We start from the raw sequence: 22,571 nt of genomic DNA, 5'->3' as shown, positions 1-22,571 counted from the left end.
AAGCATGGTTTGCAGCTGTTCAGGAAGAATCCGCAGGACTTTAAGCGTCGCGTCGTCACTGTGGATGAAACATGGGTACATTATTATACTCCTGAGACCAAACAACAGTCTTAACAATGGGTTACCAAGGGGGAATCAGCACCAAAATAGGAGAAGACAATTCCTTCGGCCGGAAAGGCTATAGCGACTGTCTTTTTGGATTCGCAAGGGATAATCCTCATCGACTATCTGGAAAAGGGTAAAACTATTGCAGGTGCAGATTATTCATCGTTATTGGACCATTTGAAACCCGAGCTGCAAAAAAAACGCTGGCGATTGGACCGCAAAAAAGTCCTTTTCCATCACGACAATGCACCAGCACACACCTCAGCAGTTGTGGTTGGAAAATTAATGGAAATAGGATTCAAACTCGTTTCACATCCCCCCTATTCTCCAGACTTGGCTCCCTTGGACTACTGTTTGTTCCTCAATTTAAAGAAATGGCTGAACGGACAAAGATTTTATTCAAACGAGGAGATGATTGCAGCAACTAATAGCTATTTTGCTGACTTGGACAAATCCTATTATTCGGAAGGGATCAAAAAATATAACAGCTTTGAATGAAGCGTATAACTCTAACAGGAGACTATGTCTAAAAATAAAAGAGGTTTACCCCACACACGTAAGTAGTTTTTATTTTTGCACAGACTTTTCAAACGCTCTCGTATGTCGCTATTTTGTCGAAAATTGATATTTTGAGATCGTGGCTGTGTACAAAATACAGGTTGATTCTAGCAGAGAAGATAACAGCAACGAGCCACTGCTCTTATCTTCACTCGATGTACGTTGTTTTCTCAAGACTCTACATATGTCTATCCTGTGCAATCCTCTTTATCTCATTGTAACCGCCGCAACCTACATCCATTTGAACCCGCTCGGTGTATTCGTACCTTGGTCTCCTTCTACAATTTTTAACCCCCATGCCCCCACACTTTCTTCTATTACCAAACTAATTATTCATCCAGGCATGAGGATGCGTCCAATGAACTGATCGCTTCTTTCAGTCATGTTGCGCCTTAAATTTTTTTAAACTAATTCGATTTAGTACTTCCTCGTTAGTTATTCGACCCATCCATCTGATCCTCACTGTGCCTTTGTAAACGCACATTTCAAAAGCTCCTATTCACTTCTCATCTCAGCTGTTTATCATCGATGATTCAAATCCATACAAGCTACCCTCCCGACAATTACCTTCAGAAACGACTTCCAACATTAAATTTATGTTCTGTGTTAAAAAGGTCCTCATTTTTAGATATATTTCTCATTTCTTACTTTTGCCAATCTGCATTTTGTATCCTGTGCAGTTCGGTCATCGTCAGTTATTTTTATACCCAGGTACCAGACCTCGACGACTACTTTTATTGTCTCATTTCCTAATGTAAGACAGTCAGCATCGCCTGACTTAATTGGACAACCATCCATTACCGTTGTTTTACTTTTGTTGATATTCATCTAATAATCCATTCTGTTCAGCTGCTTTTGCAAGTAATTACCGTCTGTGACAGAATTAAAATGTCACTGGCAAACATCTAGGCTTTTCCTTCGTCTCTCTAAACTTTAGTCCTCTCTCGAATTTCTCTTTGGTTTCCTTCACAGCTTGCACGTTGTACATATTCAATAACATCTTGGATAGGCTACAACCCTATGTCACTCCCTTCTCAGCCACTGTTTCCCTTTTATGACCTTCAGCTCTTCTAACTGATGCCCGATTTCTGTAAGACTTGTAGATAACTTTTCGCTCCCCGTATTCAATTCCTAATACCTTCAGAATTTTTGGAAAAACCTCATCATTGCCCCTCCTGCTTTCTTTAGCAACTGTTTTCATCTAATATTTGACACAAAGTCGTAACAAAACTTTACACAGAACACTGGCACCTGTATATATACTGGCAATTGCGACATTTGTGTGATATAAACATTACTGTTAAGCAGAAGCTGCACCCATTTACCAAAATGTTCTGTTAAGTCGTAAAAGTGTGGAAATAAGGTATTGTTTCACTTTGTTCATGAATATCTGGAGTTTGTCAGTTTACTGCTTCTTACATGTCGGCAACTTATAGACTTTTGCACCAGACTATGAAACTCCAGTCTGAGCCATAGATAGGGATGCATAGACTATTTGGAAATTATTTTAACCTGTAGAATTGCAGTTGCGAATTTCACATTTCATCAGAACTTCATTCTAGTTATTAACACGAATACCATTATGGAGATTATGTATTTCCACGTAAGTCTAATAAAATCAAGACCCCTGGCATCAGCAACATGTCTGGGTATAAATTTTACATAAATTCTTATATCTGTATGGTGCGAAAAGTGACAGTTGAGTCTAATTTATGAAAACTGTGAAGTCTTTTACATAAGCACTGAAAAGAATGCACTAAATTTCGGTTACGCGTTAAATCCCGCAAATCGAAATGCTGTGATTCGTCTAAGTAGTTACGGTTACGAATTACTTCAATTGTAACGACCACACAGATAATGTTGTGTGACAAGCGAAACAAAGACTCTGATTTATTGGCAGACCACTTATAAAATGCAACAGGTTTACTAAAGAGACTGCCTACATTACGTTTGTCCGTCCTCTTCTGGAGTACTGCTGTGCAATATGGGATACGCATCAGATACAATTGACGGAGTACGTCTAAAAAGTTCAAAGAAGGGCAGCTCGATTCGTATTATCGCGAAATAGGGGAGAGGGTGCCACGGATGTGATATGCGAATTGGCGTGCCAATCTTTAAAACAAAGGCGTTTTAAGTTGCGGCGGAACCTCCTCAAGAAATTTCAATCACCTACATTCTCCTCCGTGTGCGAAAACATTTTGTTGGCGCCCACCTACATAGGGCGAGAAAGAAGAAGAAGAAAAAAAAAAACAGAGCTTGCATGGAAAGATTCAAGTGTTCGTGTTTCCCGCTCACTATTTGAGCTTGAATGGTTGAGGGATAGCTTGAAGGTGGTTCGATGCACTTAATTGTGAATTGTAGCTGTAGATGTCGACGAAGATGTTGCACATTCGCGTAGAACAAATACTTTATGCACCTTTGCTGCGTTTCTCCACAACATTAAGCCTTCCGTCGATAATGAGGGAAGTGTGCCAGGAATACTGTATGCCAGCCAACGTAGAGCAAGACACTTCTAAGTGCAAAGCGGGAAAAACTGAGCTTTTAGTTTAGCCTCATGCTGTAACCACCTAGCTGCATTATTCATCTGGATGCACAGGAAGTTTACACAGGAAGTCTCGTGCAGTGTGCGACGTTCAGCTCTACTTATAGAACGTGGAAGCTATTTTCTTTGTTTGGTATTGCATAATATGAGACTTTGGAAGATTAAAGGTTGAGCTGTTAGCTTTGTAGCAGTTGTAAGTCTGTTCCATTGTTCACCTGGCTGTGTCTGGCATGGATGAGGTTGGGCCCTTTATCAGCATAATTAAGTCATCAGCAAACATAACACGTTTTGCAGAGTTATTCAGTCTCCTAGACGAGTAATTTATCTATGTCAAGAACAGCAAACGGCCACGACCTGAAACTTTCGGGACATCACATTGAACATTTGTCCACTTCAAATTCAGCCTTTTTCTGTCGCATCATCTGTAACTGTGAACCTCTATTTTCGTTTGGTAAGAGATGACACTGTCGACCATTGCAAATGGAACACCATGTTTATGCCTAACGGGATTGCACATGATAGGATTTTGCCCAGATCACAGGAAATGCCAACACTCTCGAATTTTGCAGGAGCTGGAGTGCCGATGGAGCTATTTACCTCCAGCTGCTTACTGGGCCAATCACTTGTAAAATTAATACTATTGCGAATATCATTGCTTTGCAGATTCAATTGTACGAACACTCTATAGTGAATGGCCATGCCATTACGGTTTGTAGTATTAGCTAGACATTTCACAATTTTCCAGTCAAAATCTGATTTTGTAGTCGCATACTTATCGCCATGGCATATGGTAATCAGATACATGCAATTATAGTGATATTTAACGTATGTAAAGGGCAGGAAAACCGTATGGAAGAAGCAAGCTTGGTTTCTAACGTATCGCTGATGACGGGGTCCTGACACAAGTGGTGACTGGGAAAAAAAAAAATTGCGCGTGTTATAGGTCGCATTGGCAGCACGCGTATGAGAACGAAAAATAAAGGCGCTGATAGAAAGCCTTTTACCAGTTGATTTTTTCGATTTCGCATTCAGAAATCTTAAATAGCTAAGGAACATTAAAAGTCAACTAAGCCAGAACTATATTATTGTTGTAGCACTGACTTTAAATTAGAAGCTCAAGTTAGTTAACACGATCTTGGCTTGAAACCTAACGCCTGCACCACCTAGCGGGCGCCGCGCAATTTGTTTTCTGCTGAGACAGAGGGTCTACACTGCCATGTCTTCTGCTGCCATCTAGCGTTGAGTAAGTGCACTACGTCGAGCAGCTAGCTTCTCCAAACACGCTGTAAGTCAATAAAGTTGAGCGATGGCCGGTCGTGTAGCCACGTGCCCTCTTCCGTTATAAATAGGGACGGCTGCCTGCTCATTAAATTTGCCGCTTCGCTGAGTGAGATGCTCAAAGGACCGCAAGGCCAGCCGCAAAAGGGCTGACAACTCAAGCCACGGCACAAACGAGATGGTGTGCATAAAACAGAGAACGCTAGGGAGCAATCGAAGCCCGTCAGTCAATGAAGATGGACGCAACTAACAACGAATTTTATGTAAGGTCAATCATTTCAAGACAGCTGTAGGATAAAGTCAACACAATTAATATAAAAATAAACCACTGCATAAACAATCTGATTTAAAATGTTCTGTTGGGAGATACCTGAAAACTGGAATATGATGTAGTAATGTGTGGTTTCTTCTCGTAAGAATAGTTTTCGTACGAAAATTTTTAATTATGGTTACAATTTTATGTTAAAGATAACTATACACGTCGTTCTAGATTCCTCGCTGAGCAGAATTTTGAACAGCAACCCTAATCTTAGCTAAAGATATTACACCTTTACGTCAAATTTCAGCTGTCTTGCAGTTCAAATTCCGTATCTTCTCGTCTCTAAGACGACATAATCAGTGTGTTTTAATAGTGTTGCTAACATAAAGACATAGAAACGAAAAAGACGAAGTCATGTTAAAAGATGCGCAATGTAATTCCACGATTTTTCCATTTCTTCTTTTCTCCTTCCCTTCTCTTTACAAATTTTCATTTGGTGTTACACATTAGTTATACGTAACATAGTTTTTATTATATTATGCCAATTGTTTACTTTTATTACTATTACAGGAATAATTAACATAAAAATCAATTGCTAAAAACAGTTTCTGTATTCCAGCTACATTCTGCCAAGTCTCTCTGTTCAGGGCATCCTCCTTGCGTACACCATTATTCTGTTGATGTGATCTTGCTAGAGTTGCGTTCTAACGAAACTACGGTTCGGTAGTTTTGGTATAGTACATAAATGACGAAGTAAATTTAGGATTTTTGGTAGTATGAGCAGCACTGATGGGAAAAGAAACACAAATGAGAGGGGAACTGGGAGACAACGACTTCTCTTTGTGTTTTATTTGTTTGTTTCGAACATAATTAGACCCGCACACCGTTCAGTGTTACTCCACAGTATATTTAATATCTTTACAAAACATAAATTGCGTTTTATAAGTAAAGTAATTAGTTGCTCACGTAACTACTGCGCCTTTGCGTAACCAAAACAATTACTTTCGATTCAAGCACAGTTTACAAGCAGGAATGCAAAAAGAAATGTAAGTAATTGTTATTGTCGTTTTTGTGCTCAAGAGAATGTTCTTCATCATGAACAAATGCCAGAGTTTCCTGTTATAATTGATAAGTGCGGAAGTAATGTGACAATAACAGAAACAATTTTATGTAAACTCGACGAAGTACTGAAGCGATGTTTGATATACACTCCTGGAAATGGAAAAAAGAACACATTGACACCGGTGTGTCAGACCCACCATTTTTGCTCCGGACACTGCGAGAGGGCTGTACAAGCAATGATCACACGCACGGTACAGCGGACACACCAGGAACCGCCGTGTTGGCCGTCGAATGGCGCTAGCTGCGCAGCATTTGTGCACCGCCGCCGTCAGTGTCAGCCAGTTTGCCGTGGCATACGGAGCTCCATCGCAGTCTTTAACACTGGTAGCATGCCGCGACAGCGTGGACGTGAACCGTATGTGCAGTTGACGGACTTGGAGCGAGGGCGTATAGTGGGAATGCGGGAGGCCGGGTGGACGTACCGCCGAATTGCTCAACACGTGGGGCGTGAGGTCTCCACAGTCCATCGATGTTGTCGCCAGTGGTCGGCGGAAGGTGCACGTGCCCGTCGACCTGGGACCGGACCGCAGCGACGCACGGATGCACGCCAAGACCGTAGGATCCTACGCAGTGCCGTAGGGGACCGCACCGCCACTTCCCAGCAAATTAGGGACACTGTTGCTCCTGGGGTATCGGCGAGGACCATTCGCAACCGTCTCCATGAAGCTGGGCTACGGTCCCGCACACCGTTAGGCCGTCTTCCGCTCACGCCTCAACATCGTGCAGCCCGCCTCCAGTGGTGTCGCGACAGGCGTGAATGGAGGGACGAATGGAGAGGTGTCGTCTTCAGCGATGAGAGTCGCTTCTGCCTTGGTGCCAATGTTGGTCGTATGCGTTTTTGGCGCCGTGCAGGTGAGCGCCACAATCAGGACTGCATACGACCGAGGCACACAGGGCCAACACCCGGCATCATGGTGTGGGGAGCGATCTCCTACACTGGCCGTACACCACTGGTGATCGTCGAGGGGACACTGAATAGTGCACGGTACATCCAAACCGTCATCGAACCCATCGTTCTACCATTCCTAGACCGGCAAGGGAACTTGCTGTTCCAACAGGACAATGCACGTCCGCGTGTATCCCGTGCCACCCAACGTGCTCTAGAAGGTGTAAGTCAACTACCCTGGCCAGCAAGATCTCCGGATCTGTCCCCCATTGAGCATGTTTGGGACTGGATGAAGCGTCGTCTCACGCGGTCTGCACGTCCAGCACGAACGCTGGTCCAACTGAGGCGCCAGGTGGAAATGGCATGGCAAGCCGTTCCACAGGACTACATCCAGCATCTCTACGATCGTCTCCATGGGAGAATAGCAGCCTGCATTGCTGCGAAAGGTGGATATACACTGTACTAGTGCCGACATTGTGCATGCTCTGTTGCCTGTGTCTATGTGCCTGTGGTTCTGTCAGTGTGATCATGTGATGTATCTGACCCCAGGAATGTGTCAATAAAGTTTCCCCTTCCTGGGACAATGAATTCACGGTGTTCTTATTTCAATTTCCAGGAGTGTATTTTTCTATTCTTTTTTCTAAGTTAACTTTTTATTTTTGAGGAAATTGCGTTTCTAGACTTGTATGATATATCTGTATTTTTTTTATTTTAACTACAATATTTCACTGTTTCAGGTTAAAATTAACAATTTTCGAACAAAATTTGAGTTACACAATGACAGTTTCAATTTTGCTATAAATACTGTTTATTTTTACGTGACAGACGCAGGATAACTCATGTAGAAGAAAGAAGTTCCAAAGGTTATTTGGTCCTTTGTACATCCACACTCAGTTTCGGGACGGTTCACGGCTCTCAGTTTCTAGAGAAATCTAGTAAGACTCTGATGACGTGCAGGGGACGGGCAAAATAACGTGGACGGTGGTAGTAATGGGATGGTTGTGTTTGACTGTCAACAGTGCAGGTAAGGCACGTGCCGCGCTGTACTGTGCGTATTTAGTACTGACTAGGCATCAGCGCAGGTTGTTTACGAGTAGCGCACACTTTGTATTTGCATTAAGAGGCCGAGGTCGACGTGCAATGAAAGACCTAACACAGTTCCAAAGAAGGCAGATTATGGGGTTTCAAATAGCTGGAGCATCAGTAACCAAGACAGCCAACTTATTGAATGTTTCAAGACCAACTTTTTCAATAGTCGTGATAGCTTACACAAAACATGGGAAGACGTCATCGTGTAAACGTAATAGTGGTCGCAAATCAAAACTAATGGACAGAGACTGTTGTACGCTAACACGAATTGTGTGAAAGAAACACAAAAGTACGTTGGCTAAAGAGACTGCAGAGCTCAATAGTCATCTTCGAGACCCCGTATCTATCGACACTGTCCGACGAGAACTCCATAAAGCGAATATTCATGGACGAGCTGCTGTACCGAAACCATTAACGACGACAACCAACGCAAAGATGCATAAAACATGGTGTCAGAGCATAAATCTTGGACGGTTGATCAATGGAAACACGTTATATGGTCCGACGAGTCAACGTTTTGGTTATTTCCAACATCGAGTCTTGTTTACGTGTAGAGAACGCCAAAAGAAGCCTACAATCCTGATTGCTTGATCCCAACGGTTAATCATGGAAGTGTGATGGTGTGGGCAGCCATATCATGGTATTCCGCTGGTCCCATCGTTACTTTCATAGGCCGTGTTATAGCCAACGATTATGTGAACATTTTAGGTGATCAGGTGCACTCTATGATTCAAATGTTGTTCCACAACAATGATGCCATACTTCAGGACGATAATGCACCCATTCACACAGACAGGACAGTACAATCGTGGTATGAGGAGCTTGCAACTGAACTAGCGTCTTCCCTGACCAGCACAGTCCCTAGACTTGAACATTATTGAACCCTTGCAGGTGGTATTGGAGCGCAGACTCGGGGCAGGTTTCCGCCTCCCTCGTCACTACAGGAGTTAGAAGAGGTTCTGATAGAAGAGTAGCATAACATTCCACTAGAGACTATACACTCATTATACGCCAGTATTCCAAGAAGAGTAAACCATTTCCAAGTAGATACAGGTGTTCACATGATTTTGCCTATCCCAAAAGCGATCGAAATGAGGCAACGCACAATATGTAATCAACACACCTAACGCGGTTTCGTAAGTGACCAAGGTTACTAGGAAAACTAGCGTGCCCTATACTTACGACACTCTGTGGTAGCCTATGCTAGTTTTTCAACTTTAGGTCTTTCCGCGTTTGCGTCTGCAAGGAGGTTTCCCTTGAAAAATTTTCTTTGACCACCAGTGGTCTGGCATTCTCAACAATTGAAGAAATACCCATAGCACATTAATGATTATCTTTCAGTTCTATCACTGTTTCATTTACTCTCATTGTAGCTCTTACTTCATCATTAGCATTTATGTATTCTTCCTGTTCTTACCCTCTACATCTACATCTACATCTACATCCATACTCCGCAAGCCACCTGACGGTGTGTGGCGGAGGGTACTCTGAGTACCTCTATCGGTTCTCTCTTCTATTCCAGTCTCGTATTGTTCGTGGAAAGAAGGATTGTCGATATGCTTCTGTGTGGGCTCTATTCTCTCTGATTTTATCCTCATGGTCTCTTCGCGAGATATACGTAGGAGGGAGCAATATACTGCTTGACTCTTCGGTGAAGGTATGTTCTCGAAACTTTAACAAAAGCCCGTACCGAGCTACTGAGCGTCTCTCCTGCAGAGTCTTCCACTGGAGTTTATCTATCATCTCCGTAACGCTTTCGCGATTACTTAATGATACTGTAACGAAACGCGCTGCTCTCCGTTGGATCTTCTCTATCTCTTCTATCAACCCTATCTGGTACGGATCCCACACTGCTGAGCAGTATTCAAGCAGTGGGCGAACAAGCGTACTGTAACCTACTTCCTTTGTTTTCGGATTGCATTTTAGGATTCTTCCAATGAATCTCAGTCTGGCATCTGCTTTACCGACGATCAACTTTATATGATCATTCCATTTTAAATCACTCCTAACGCGTACTCCCAGACAATTTATGGAATTAACTGCTTCCAGTTGATGACCTGCTATTTTGTAGCTAAATGATAAGGGATCTATCTTTCTATGTATTCGCAGCACATTACACTTGTCTACATTGAGATTCAATTGCCATTTCCTGCACCATGCGTCAATTCGCTGCAGATCCTCGTTCATTTCAGTACAATTTTCCATTGCTACAACCTCTCGATACACCACAGCATCATCTGCAAAAAGCCTCAGTGAACTTCCGATGTCATCCACAAGGTCATTTATGTATATTGTGAATAGCAACGGTCCAACGACACTCCCCTGCGGCACACCTGAAATCACTCTTACTTTGGAAGATTTCTCTCCATTGAGAACAACATGCTGCGTTCTGTTATCTAGGAACTCTTCAATCCAATGACACAATTGGTCTGATAGTCCATATGCTCTTACTTTGTTCATTAAACAACTGTGGGGAACTGTATCGAACGCCTTGTGAAGCCAAGAAACACGGCATCAACCTGTGAACCCGTGTCTACGGCCCTCTGAGTCTCGTGGACGAATAGCGCGAGCTCGGTTTCACACGACCTTCTTTTTCGAAACCCATGCTGATACCTGCAGAGTAGATTTCTAGTCTCCAGAAAAGTCATTATACTCGGACATAACACATGTTCCAAAATTCTACAACTGATCGATGTTAGAGATATAGGTTTATAGTTCTGTACATCTGTTCGACGTCCCTGCTTGAAAACGGTGATGGCCTGTGCCCTTTTCCAATCCTTTGGAACGCTACGCTCTTCTAGAGACCTACGGTACACCGCTGCAAGAAGAGGGGCAATTTCCTTCGCGTACTCTGTGTAAAATCGAACTGGTATCCCATCAGGTCCAGCGGCCTTTCCTCTTTTGAGCGATTTTGATTGTTTCTCTATCCCTCTGTCGTCTATGTCGATATCTACTATTTTGTCATCTGTACGACAATCTAGAGAAGGAACTACAGTGCAGTCTTTGTTTCAGTACCATTTTGGTCACAGAGTGTCTGGAAATTTTGTTTTGATCCACCTACCACTTAGACATAAGACCAAAATTTCTTAGGATTTTCTGCCAAGTCAGTATATAGAACTTTACTTTCGAATTCATTGAACGCATCTCGCATAGCCCTCCTCACACTACCTTTCGCTTCGCGTAATTTTTGTTTGTCTGCAAGGCTTTGGCTATGTCTATGTTTGCTGTGAAGTTCCCTTTGCTTCCGCAGCAGTTTTCTAACTCGGTCGGTGGTCTCGCGGTTCTAGGCGCGCAGTCCGGAACCGTGAGACTGCTACGGTCGCAGGTTCGAATCCTGCCTCGGGCATGGATGTGTGTGATGTCCTTAGGTTAGTTAGGTTTAAGTAGTTCTAAGTTCTAGGGGACTGATAACCACAGCAGTTGAGTCCCATAGTGCTCAGAGCCATTTGAACCATTTTTTCTAACTCGGTTGTTGTACCACGGCGGCTCTTTTCCATCTCTTACGATCTTGCTTGGCACATACTCATCTAACGCATATTGTACGATGGTTTTGAACTTTGTCCACTGATCCTCAACACTATCTGTACTTGAGACAAAACTTTTGTGTTGAGCCCTCAGGTACTCTGTAATCTGCTTTTTGTCCTTTTGCTAAACAGAAAAATTTTCCTACCTTTTTTAATATTTCCATTTACGACAGAATCGTCGATGCCGTAACCGCTTTATGATCGCTGATTCCCTGTTCTGCGTTAACTGTTTCAAATATTTCGGGTCTGTTTGTCACCAGAAGGTCTAATATGTTATCGCCACGAGTCGGTTCTCTGTTTAACTGCTCAAGGTAGTTTTCAGATAAAGCACTTAAAAAAATTTTACTGGATTCTTTGTCCCTGCCACCCGTTATGAACGTTTGAGTCTCCCAGTCTATATCCGGCAAATTAAAATCTCCACCCAGAACTATAACAGGGTGGGGAAATCTACTCGAAATATTTTCCAAATTATCCTTCAGGTGCTCAGCCACAACAGCTGCTGAGCCAGGGGGCCTATAGAGACATCCAATTACCATGTCTGAGCCTGCTTTAACCGTGACCTTCACCCAAATTATTTCACATTTCGGATCTCCGTCAATTTCCTTCGATACTATTGCACTTCTTATCGCTATAAACACGCCTCCCCCTTCACTGTCCAGCCTGTCTCTGCGGTATACATTCCAATCTGAGTTTAGGATTTCATTACTGTTTACGTCTGGTTTCGTCTGGTTTCAGCCAACTTTCTGTCCCTAGTACTATATGGGCGTTGTGACCGTTTATCAATGAGAGCAGTTCTGGGACCTCCTGCAGTTTACTATTGGCACATTAATATTGTTATTCCCTGTTGCATTTTGCCTACTCCTACCTTGCCGCGTCTCAGGAGGCGTCTTGTCGGGCCTAGGGAGGGAATTCTCTAACCTAAAAAACCCCCATGTGCACTCCACACGTACTCCGCTACCCTTGTAGCCGCTTCCGGCGTGTAGTGCACGCCTGAACTATTCAGGGACACCCTACATTTCTCCACCCGATAGCGGAGGTCGAGAAATTTTCACCCCAGATCTCCGCAGAATCGTCTGAGCCTCTGGTTTAAGCCTTCCACTCGGCTCCAAACCAGAGGACCGCGATCGGTTCTGGGAACGATACTACAAATAGTTAGCTCTGATTCCCCCCACGGGCGAGGCTTTCCACCTTCACCAATTCCGCCAACCGCCTGTGCGAACTAAGGATGACCTCTGAACTCAGACGGCAGGAGTCATTGGTGCCGACATGAGCAACAATTTGCAGTCGGGTGCACCCAGTGCTCTCTATCGCCGCCGGCAGGGCCTCCTCCACATCTCGGATGAGATCCCCCGGCAGGCAGACAGAGTATACACTGGCCTTCTTCCCCGACCTTTCCGCTATTTCCCTCCTTTCTAAATAACCCATTCCCGCAACTATCAATCTTCTTTTAAGGTCAGCATTTTAAAATTAACACGACTCATTTATGCCAGAAAAGTTCTGAAATGAGGTTGCAGTATGTTAGTAGCATTGTTCAGTTTCTATGTAGAAGTGGCTCTCCTAATACCTAAGAACAGCTGGGGAGGAATGGAGATGATTATTAATGATGAACAGCTATTTTCGTTACGTTTTACAGATGATCAAGCCATTCTGACACAAGAGGAACACAATCTTGAGTTTATGAAACGATGTTTGTATCAGGAATGTTACAAGTTATTGCTGCAGATGAGTTTAACAAAAACCTAATATCTGAATATGTAGTAGTAAATAGCGGCACTGCATTTGAGGTTCGCATCAATGACTGAGCACTTATGAGACATTTAGAAAAATTGAATTACCTAGGGGTGTATACGGCGAAAAGTGGCTTGTGTAATGCAGAAGTGCAATACAGAACACAACAAAGGGGAAAGCAACAAGTTATATGGACTCTTTTGGTGAATCAAGAGCATTTCTAACAACAATAAGAAAAGAGTGGGTAGGCTGATGGTTGAATCTGACACGCTATGGAACAGAACTACGGATTTTAAATCGTTTGCGTACTATTACATATTGTATTATACATATGACATATTGTATTTAGTCGTCATGTACAAATTTATTTCAATAGGCCCTTAATTTCGTGTTCCTAGCAGAATGTAAGACATCTGATCCGTTGTAAAAGCTGAAGTAATGTTCTCAATTCGCTAATGAAAAACACACGGACAAATCTACATGAATTAGAAGTGGGAAAATAGTCGGTTTTTTGGAAATGTGGAGAAATACACTGAGGTGACAAAAGTCATGGGATACCTCCTAACATCGTGTCGGGCCTAATTTGCGTGGACTCAGCAAGTCGTTGGAACTCCCTTGCGGAAATATTGAGCCATGCTGCTTCTATAGCCGCACACAGTTGTAAATGTTGCCGATGCAGTATTTTTTGCACGAACTCACCTCTCTATTACGTCCCATAAATATTCGACTGAATTCATGTCGGGCAATCTGTGTGACCAAATCATTCGCTCGAGATATCCATAATGTTCTTCAAACCAATCATGAACAGTTGTGGCCCGGTGACATGGCGCATTGCCATCCGCAAAAATTTCATCGTTGTTTGGGAATATGAAGCCCACGTATGGCTGCAAATCGTCTCCAAGTAGCCCAACATAACCATTTCCAGTCAATGGTCAGTTCAGTTGGACCAGAGGGCCCAGTCCATTTCATGTAAACACGACCCACACCATTATGGCGGCACCACCAGTTTGCGCAGTGCCTTGTCGACTACTTGGGTCCATGGCTTTGTGGGGTCTGCGCCACACTGGAGTCCTACCATCAGCTCTTACCAACTGGAATCAGGCCTCATCTGACCAGGCCAAAGCTTTCGGTCATCTAGAGTCCAAGCGATATGGTCACGAGCCCAGGAGAGGCACTGCAGGTCCAGTCGTGCTGATAGCAAATTCTGCTGCCATAAACCAATTAACCCAAAATCTCTCCGCACTCTCCTAGCGAATACATTCGTCGCACGTTCCATATTGATTTATGTGGTTATGTCACGCAGTGTTGCTTGTCTGTTAGCACTGACAACTCTCCGCAAAAGTCATGCTCTCTCTCTTTAAATGAGTCCATCGCCCACTGCGTTGTCCGTGGTGAGAGGAAATGCCTCAAATTTGGTATTATCGGTACACTCTTGATACTGTGGGTGGCTGAGTACTGAATTGCGTAAATATTTCCAAAATTGAATGTCCCATGCATCTAGCTCCAACTACCACTCTGCGTTCAAAGTCCGTTAATTCGAATCGTGCCAGCACTGTCACTTCGAAAACATTTTCACATTAATGACCCGAGTACAAATGAAAGCTCCGTCAATGCACTGTCCTTTTATACCCTGTGTATGCGATACTACCGTCATTTATGTATGTACATATCGCTATCCCACGACTTTTGTCAGCCCTGTGTATAAAAATTATCTTAACTCTGTCCGCCCCCGGTAGCTGAGTAGGCAGCGCGACAGATGGTCAATCCTGAGGGCCCGTGTTCGATTAACGGCTGGGTCGGAGATTTTCTCCGCTCAGTGACTGGGTGTTGTGTTGTCCTAATCATCATCATTTCATCCCCATCGACATGTAAGTCACCGAAGCGGCGTCAAATCGAAAGACGTCCACCAGGCGAACAGTCTATTCGACGGGAGGCCCTAGTCACACGACATTTATTTACTTTATCTTAACTCTACAACACAGTGAGCAATTTCTACAAAACTACCCACATCCGAAGGGTTAGTCATAATTTTTTAACCATCACTTTGACAAAAAAGTTATGAAATAATTTTTGTGTTGTTTAAATGTACATGTCTGCAGTAATAGTACCCCCAGGAATTCCTGTATCACAGTAACGTAGCAAACCACTAGAGGAGTCAAAAAAGACTCAGCCCAGTGGTACAGCGGAGCATCGTGTACGAATTGGTTTTGTCCATTTGAAGGAAAACAACACGAAACTCCTTGCTGAGCTGGTGGAAGCGTGCAGCAAGAGTCCACCATCATTTGGCACAGGCAGGTTAGATGGGGGAGACGCTTCATATGGTCAAACAAGTCTTAATCTGTGAAGAATTGGGACTCTCAAGAGAAGTGGAGATCCTGGTGCTCGAAGAGTGAAGTACCACAATCGAGGTGACAGTGGAAAAACTGTAAATCAATGAAGAATTTGTTATTTACAATTTGCACAACATATCGAACTTGGTAGTAATCGCCACCTGCTTGTTCCACGACTGCTGGCACCTACTCGAGGCAGTAGCGGAAATATTGCAGATGTGTTAGACAAATCCAGGTGACTTCTTTAGATGTATCGCTCTCACTATGACCCTGAGACAAGGAAGCAAAGCAAACGATGAAGTCGACACACTGTGACATGGCTGTGACATATCGCCCTGCGGTATTGCTTTGTGTTTTTGCCACTATTGCGTGGCTATTTTAATGTGTGTACTAGCCATGTCTGCTTGGGAGGAAAGATTTGCTTTTGTCTCGCTAGGAAGGTGCGAGAACGCCGTAGCAATTACCAGAGAATAACTGAGCATGATATTTTTTTTCCATTTCTGTGCCGACATCAATGTAGAGGTTACCGTGGTGGCAACTGAGCAGCGTGGGAAATTCGGTTGCTTTCGCTCCAAACTTTTGGTGCATTCAGTCGACCGTGCTTGGCGCAAAGAGGTTGACTAATCGGCGGGGGGTGGGGGTGGGGGCAACTGCTCCACTCCAGTACCAACCATGTGCATTATGTACGTTAAGAGTGTGAAGCTTCTGCTGCGTTCCATTGTTTTTTTCTTTTTCTTTTTAGTAAAATTGGAGATTTATCACATTGGCAACAGTACTCAGTTACCTCTATGTGGAATTTTTTCAATGTTGGGAACTGAGGAAAGAGAAAGAAGTTTCTGGGAATTTGTCTTCCAGCTTCTGTCTGGTGTTGAGTGGCCCATCTTACCTGATTTTTCGGCAAATGTGTGTGTTGCAATTGCGATAGCAAGATCCATGTTTATTTGGTCTGCCACGTGAATTCCGTTGGCTATTTGATTATAATGTTTGGTCTCTTTTGTCGAATTAACTTTGAATTCAGGAGCTGCTCAGATGATGAAATCTTGCTGCGTTTGCTCCATCTAGCCTTCCTTATAATTGAATTATGTGCCTCATAAAGACCAAATAACAAAATCTGTTATACTCAGAATTGTCTTAGATTTCAATATCCATTAATTGTCCAACAACTTCCCCATGGTTAGGCGACCCACAAGTAACAAATATAACCTGTTGTATACATAACTTCTTGTTCTTATTGTGACCATGTTTTCGTTGTGCACAGAGGTCAAACACAATCAACTGCTGTTCGAAGGTAAAGAGAGACACCGTCGAGTTTCAACCTAACCAACATCGAGCAAAGCGATGCTGAATGTGTTTTTGGAACAAGAGTGGTGTGCTCAACAGAGGCATACCGACACTGGAGCACATTACCGAAATCTCCAGACGAGGTTTATGGAGGCCGTCAAGGCAACGTGTGCCGGGACGCGGTCCAAGGGCCAGCCAAAATGCCGGGCTCTACAGCCAACATCACGGACAAGTCAGCCATTACTGACAAAAATGTCACGTTGGCAGGAACATTTCTAATGATGGGCTGACACCTTCACTACGTTTCATGGCTGCTTATTGAGGGGTGTTTTTTTCTGAGGGAGCGATTAACATTTAACCACTATCCATTCGGTACGTGATTATTGCGTGGGCCATATGATCATTGTGGCTTTATAACACTGGACTAGTGCAGCGTGGATTCACCGAAAATCATACAGGACGTTGACATGTTTACGCATTTTTCCGCTCATTAGTTGCTAACCGAAAAAAAAACATTATGATTATGCTTCTGTATGAAACATGTACACAACCCCTCTGTTAATTGGTGTAAGTACTTCATATGGCCAGTTAGGATGGTTGTTTCCATACACATCACTGACTACCATACGGTATGTCCACCTTATTGTATCCTCAGTGCGTATGCGCTCCCAGTACTTCACATCAGAGATTAAGCACCTGTCTGCAGTACGGGATCACACTCACGTAATGTCCTAGCTGTGCGCATCCACAAAACAAACTCATTCCCTAATTCTTTCTCCGCTACTGCCGTCCCCGCTGGAACAAGTTAGCCTGCATTCTGCGCACACTACAGCTCCCTGTTCCAATTAAGAAAAAACTGAAGCATTTCCATCATAATATTTCCCCGAAAAATTAACACACATGGCCAGGTCTCTCTGACAAACAGTAGAGCATAATTATGCTCTTTCTCCCCTCAGTTACTCTTCCTTCTCATCTCGTTTCTCACTCACTCACGCCAAGTCTCTTCCCCCTCTCTTCATTACTTGTGTTTCTACCACGTCCGCCTTTCTCTCCCTATCTCCCCCCCCCCCCCCCCCCTCTCATTCGCACAACTGGCACTTTACACTGAGGTGACAAAGGTAAAGCGATAGCGATATGCACGTATACAGATGGAGGTAGTATCTCGTAGACAAAGTGTAAAAGGGTTGTGTATGGGCGGAGCTGTCATTTGCACTCAGCATTCGTACTCATGAGATTCATGTGAAAAACTCTCCGTCATCATTATGGCTGGACGACGGGAATTGATTGACTTTGAACGCGGAATGGTAGTTAGAGCTAGAGGTATGGGACATTCAATTACGGAAATAGTTACGGAATTCAGTATTAGGAGATTCACAGTGTCAAGAGTGTACCGCGAATACTGAATTTCAGGTATTTCCTCTCACCACGTACAACGCAATGTCCGGCAGCCTTCACTCAACGACCAAGACAGTCATTGAGTGACTGTAGGAAGATACAAGATGACTTGGACAGGATTTGTGATTGGTGTCAAGAATGGCAGCTAACTCTAAAATAGATAAATGTAAATTAATGCAGATGAATAGGAAAAAGAATCCTGCAATGTTTGAATACTCCATTAGTAGTGTAGTGCTTGTCACAGTCACGTCGATTAAATATTTGGGCGTAACATTGCAGGGGGGATAAGCATGTAATGGCAGTTGTGGGGAAGGCGGGTGGTCGTCTTCGGTTCATTGGTAGAATTTAGGGAAGATGTGGTTCATCGGTAAAGGAGACCGCTTACAAAACTCTAATACGACCTATTCTTGAGTACTGCTCGAGCGTTTGGGATCCCTATCAGGTCGGATTGAGGGAGGACATAGAAGCAATTCAGAGGCCGGATGCTAGATTTGTTACTGGTTGGTTTGATCATCACGCGAGTGTTACGGAAATGCTTCAGTAACTCGGGTGGGAGTCTCTGGAGGAAAGGAGACGTTCTTTTCGTGAATCGCTACTGAGGAAATTTAGAGAACCAGCATTTGAGGCTGACTGCAGTACAATTTTACTGCCGCCAACTTATATTTCGCGGAAAAAGATAAGAGAAGAGAGATTAGGGCTCGTACAGAGGCATATAGGCAGTCATTTTCCCCTCGTTCTGTTTGGGAGTGGAACAGGGAGAGAAGATGCTAGTTGTGGTACGAGGTAACGAGGTACTCTCCGCCTCGCACCGTATGGTGGATTGCGGAGAATGTATAAAAAAAAAGAGTAGCGGCGTTTCGTAGAGTTGTCAGTACTAACAGACAAGCAACACTGCGTGAAATAACCGCATAAAACAATGTGGGACGTACGACAAACGTATCCGTAAGGGCATTGAGGCGAAATATTGCGTTAACGGACTATGGCAGCAGACGAATGACGCGACTGCTTTTGCTAACAGCACGACATCACCTGCAGCGCCTCTCCTGAGCTTCTGACCATGTCGGTTGGATCCTATACGGCTGGAACACCGTGACCTGGTCAAATGTGTCAGCTGCTAAGAGCTGATGGCAGCAAATTCTGCTGCCATAGCCCATTAAATAATTCGAATGTGGCACAAATCCCACCAAGGCCATTGCTAACAGCAATTCAGTCATAGGCTCCACAATAGTGTGGGCTGTGTTTACATGGAATGGACTGGGTCCTCTGGTCCAACTTGTGATTTAACGGGCGAGTTGTGGCGCCCTGGAAATAATATATGTTTGGAGTTATGGCGGCCGCACAGGAGGCTCGTCAAAGCCGCGGCCCAGCAGCGACCACGTGGCGCAGTCCGGAACCGCGTGACTGCTACGGTCGCAGGTTCGAATCCTGCCTCGGGCATGGATGTGTGTGATGTCCTTAGGTTAGTTAGGTTTAAGTAGTTCTAAGTTCTGGGGGACTGATGACCACAGATGTTAAGCCCCATAGTGCTCAGAACCATTTGAACCATTTTGAACTTTCCAGGCATGACTCAAGTCCTGTCCTCACAGCTTCTTTAGCTGTGCAACTACCTCAGGCCTACCTTCCAAACTTCACAGTATTTCTGCATAAACTGGGGAGTAGAATTCCAGGAAGAAAGGGCATTGTGAAGAAATGACTTAGCTACAGCCTGGTAGACTGCTCCCACAAAGTATTTTTCACTCTGCATCGGATATGCGCTGTTTTGAAAGGTTCCAAGTCCGAGTCACGTCAAAATGTCTTTTGGGGTCTGGTGCACAGTTTCAGTCAGTCACGAAGTACATTACAGTAGAACTTCGCTATTCTGTCCGCTACAGGACCGACAGCATGATCGGAAAACAAAAAAAGTCGGATTATCGGAGGTTCACTTTTATTGACCCATAAAATCACAATACTAACTAACTAACTAACTAAACTCCGCACGAACAGGCCATGAAGGCACAACGGTATCGACCAGCCGCCGTATCATCTCAGCCCACAGGCGTACCAGATTCGGATATGGAGCCGCGTGTGGTCAGCACAGCGCTCTCCCCTCCATATGTCAGTTTACGAGACCGTAGCCGCTACTTCTCAGTTAATATCTCCTCAGTTTGCCTCATAAGGGCTGAGTGCACCCCGTTAGCCAACAGCGCTTGGCGTACCGGATGGTCACCCAGCCCGACAGCGCTTAACTTCGATGATCTGACGGGGATCGGTGTTACCACTGCGGCAAGTCCGTTGACAAAATCACAATACGGTACAGTAAAATTTTAACTTTCAACTAGAATGCTATCTAAAAAGTTATTCCATGTTAAAACAGTAACGAAACGAAAATAAAACGTTGACACACAAGAAAATCTTATATTGAAGTGTAATGTAAAATAATTTATGTACTCTAAAATACGTCTTTATCGTACTGTAAGATATTGCTACTGTAAGTAAACGTTCAACAAGTGTACCTACATTATTACAGTAATGCAGTGACATACAACTGATTTACAATTAACTGTTTAAAACATGAGCTCGCATGGTAAAACAAGTTCTGTTCGTAAGCAAGACGAAAAACATCTCTAATGAATTTTTGCTCAGCAACCAGCAGCCTTAATTTTGCCGCGATATACTGCCATTACCTATAAACAAAATGTCTTTTGGGGTAGATGAAGAGCTTCGTTCGATGCACTGAAAAGCTATATCAACTGCATTTTTACCATCTGTATGTGGTACTCGAGCCGTAGGTTCATTGTCTTCTTCGCCGTCAGTATTCTCGTTCTCATAGATTCTTCGACTTACAATGTCAGCGACTTTTTCGTCCGTTAATTCTTCTTCCGTTGTGCCGTCAACATCATCTGTACTGAGCCACTCATTTACGTCACTGGGTTCAACGACGTGTTGTAACGTTTGCACCTGTTTCAAAATCGCTGGAGTGTCTACGTCTTGACTTCCGTCACCTGTTACATGGTCTGTTTCATCTTGATTCTCTTCCCTCGTTTCTTTTGGTGTTTCATCTTTAATTTCATTCGTTTTTGAGCACAGTTTATGCCAAGATTTTTAAAGTGTTGATGCTGGTATTTGTTCCCAAACTCTGACATTTATATAAATCACGTATTTTATATTTCTTAATTTCATCGCGTGAAATAAGCTGCTGACTTCTTGTGTCCTTTCTAAAATTGATCGAATGTATTTTCGACGATATCGTCTCTTCGACCACTCACTGACTTCCTGGTCCATGGGTTGGATTAGACACGTTACGTCGGCAGGAAGAAATAAAGCTTTTATTTCACCTTTTAAAGTTCATCTTCAGATGGATGAGATGTCACACTGTCAAGTATCAATATGGCGCGTTTGAGGTGTTTTTTTTCCTTTTAGATATTTTGTAACGGCAGAGACTAATTGGTCATACAATCTTTCCTGAAAGGGGCTGCATTCCATCCATGCTGACTTTTGGTTACGACAATATACAGGTAGTGATGCGCTATTAACATTTTTGAGCGCCTTTGGTTTTTTTGCCTTTACGATCACAAACAATGGCATCTTGTGACTGCCATTAGCTGTACTACAGACATCAATAGTAATTATGTCTTTGGCAAGTTTTGTACCTGTTGCGGACTGGTTTTGTTCACGAAGAATTCTTTTAGGGAGCATTTTGTAGTTCAAGCCAGACATATCAATGTTGTACGCTTGATCTGGGATCAGGTTAAGCTCTTTATGTAGGTTCTCAATTTCTGAAAAAATTCAGTGGCAGCTGTTTCGCCGTCAGTAGACAGCTTTTCACCCTAAATAATTACATTTTGAATGGCATGGCATTTTTTCCACTCTGTTGGTCCCGGCGGTGGTTCGAGTCCTCCCTCGGGCATGGGTGTGTGTGTTTGTCCTTAGGACAATTTAGGTTAAGTAATGTGTAAGCTTAGGGACTGATGACCTTAGCAGTTAAGTCCCATAAGATTTCAGACACATTTTTTCCATTAATGTGACAATTCTTCACTCTCTGTAAACTTTTCATTATCATGTAATTTTTCTTACAAAATCAGTGCCTTTTATTTTATAATTGGTCAGGACAACGAAGTTCCTTTTCTCCTCCCCTCCTCAAACCACATCCACAAAGCATTCTCTAGAATCTCACTTTTAGGCTTCTTCAAAGTCTTTCGTATTTCCAGTCCTTCCACATCATCGATCGTCACTGCATGACTTTAAAGAGCTTACGTAGTTTTTGTCCAGTTTTTAACAGTTGTTATGCCAGGTACCACCTCAGTCGTTATATGCTTACGTGTAGTTGATGCCATAATTTTGTTTTAGCACATTAATGTATGAAAAGAACACCGTTAATAATTTAGAAAACAAATGCGTACACAATAAACTTATAAATCGAGTAAGAAACACATTATTTCATTATAAACTCATCTAAGTACCACTCCGATCATCTATCAACTGCTTACTGACCAAC

General features: G+C 43.4%; 1 protein-coding gene across 3 annotated transcripts in view; it reads left to right on the top strand.

Annotated features, from left to right (window-relative positions):
* The window catches only part of LOC124612734 (uncharacterized transporter slc-17.2-like), a 507,667-nt gene that overhangs the window by 464,544 nt on the left and 20,552 nt on the right, over positions 1–22,571 (top strand). The window lies entirely within an intron of this gene.

This window comes from Schistocerca americana, chromosome 4, assembly GCF_021461395.2.
Source record: "Schistocerca americana isolate TAMUIC-IGC-003095 chromosome 4, iqSchAmer2.1, whole genome shotgun sequence".
Lineage (NCBI taxonomy): Eukaryota > Metazoa > Arthropoda > Insecta > Orthoptera > Acrididae > Schistocerca > Schistocerca americana.
The sequence above is the reverse complement of the archived record's forward strand: the minus strand, read 5'-3'. Positions and strand labels throughout refer to the sequence as shown.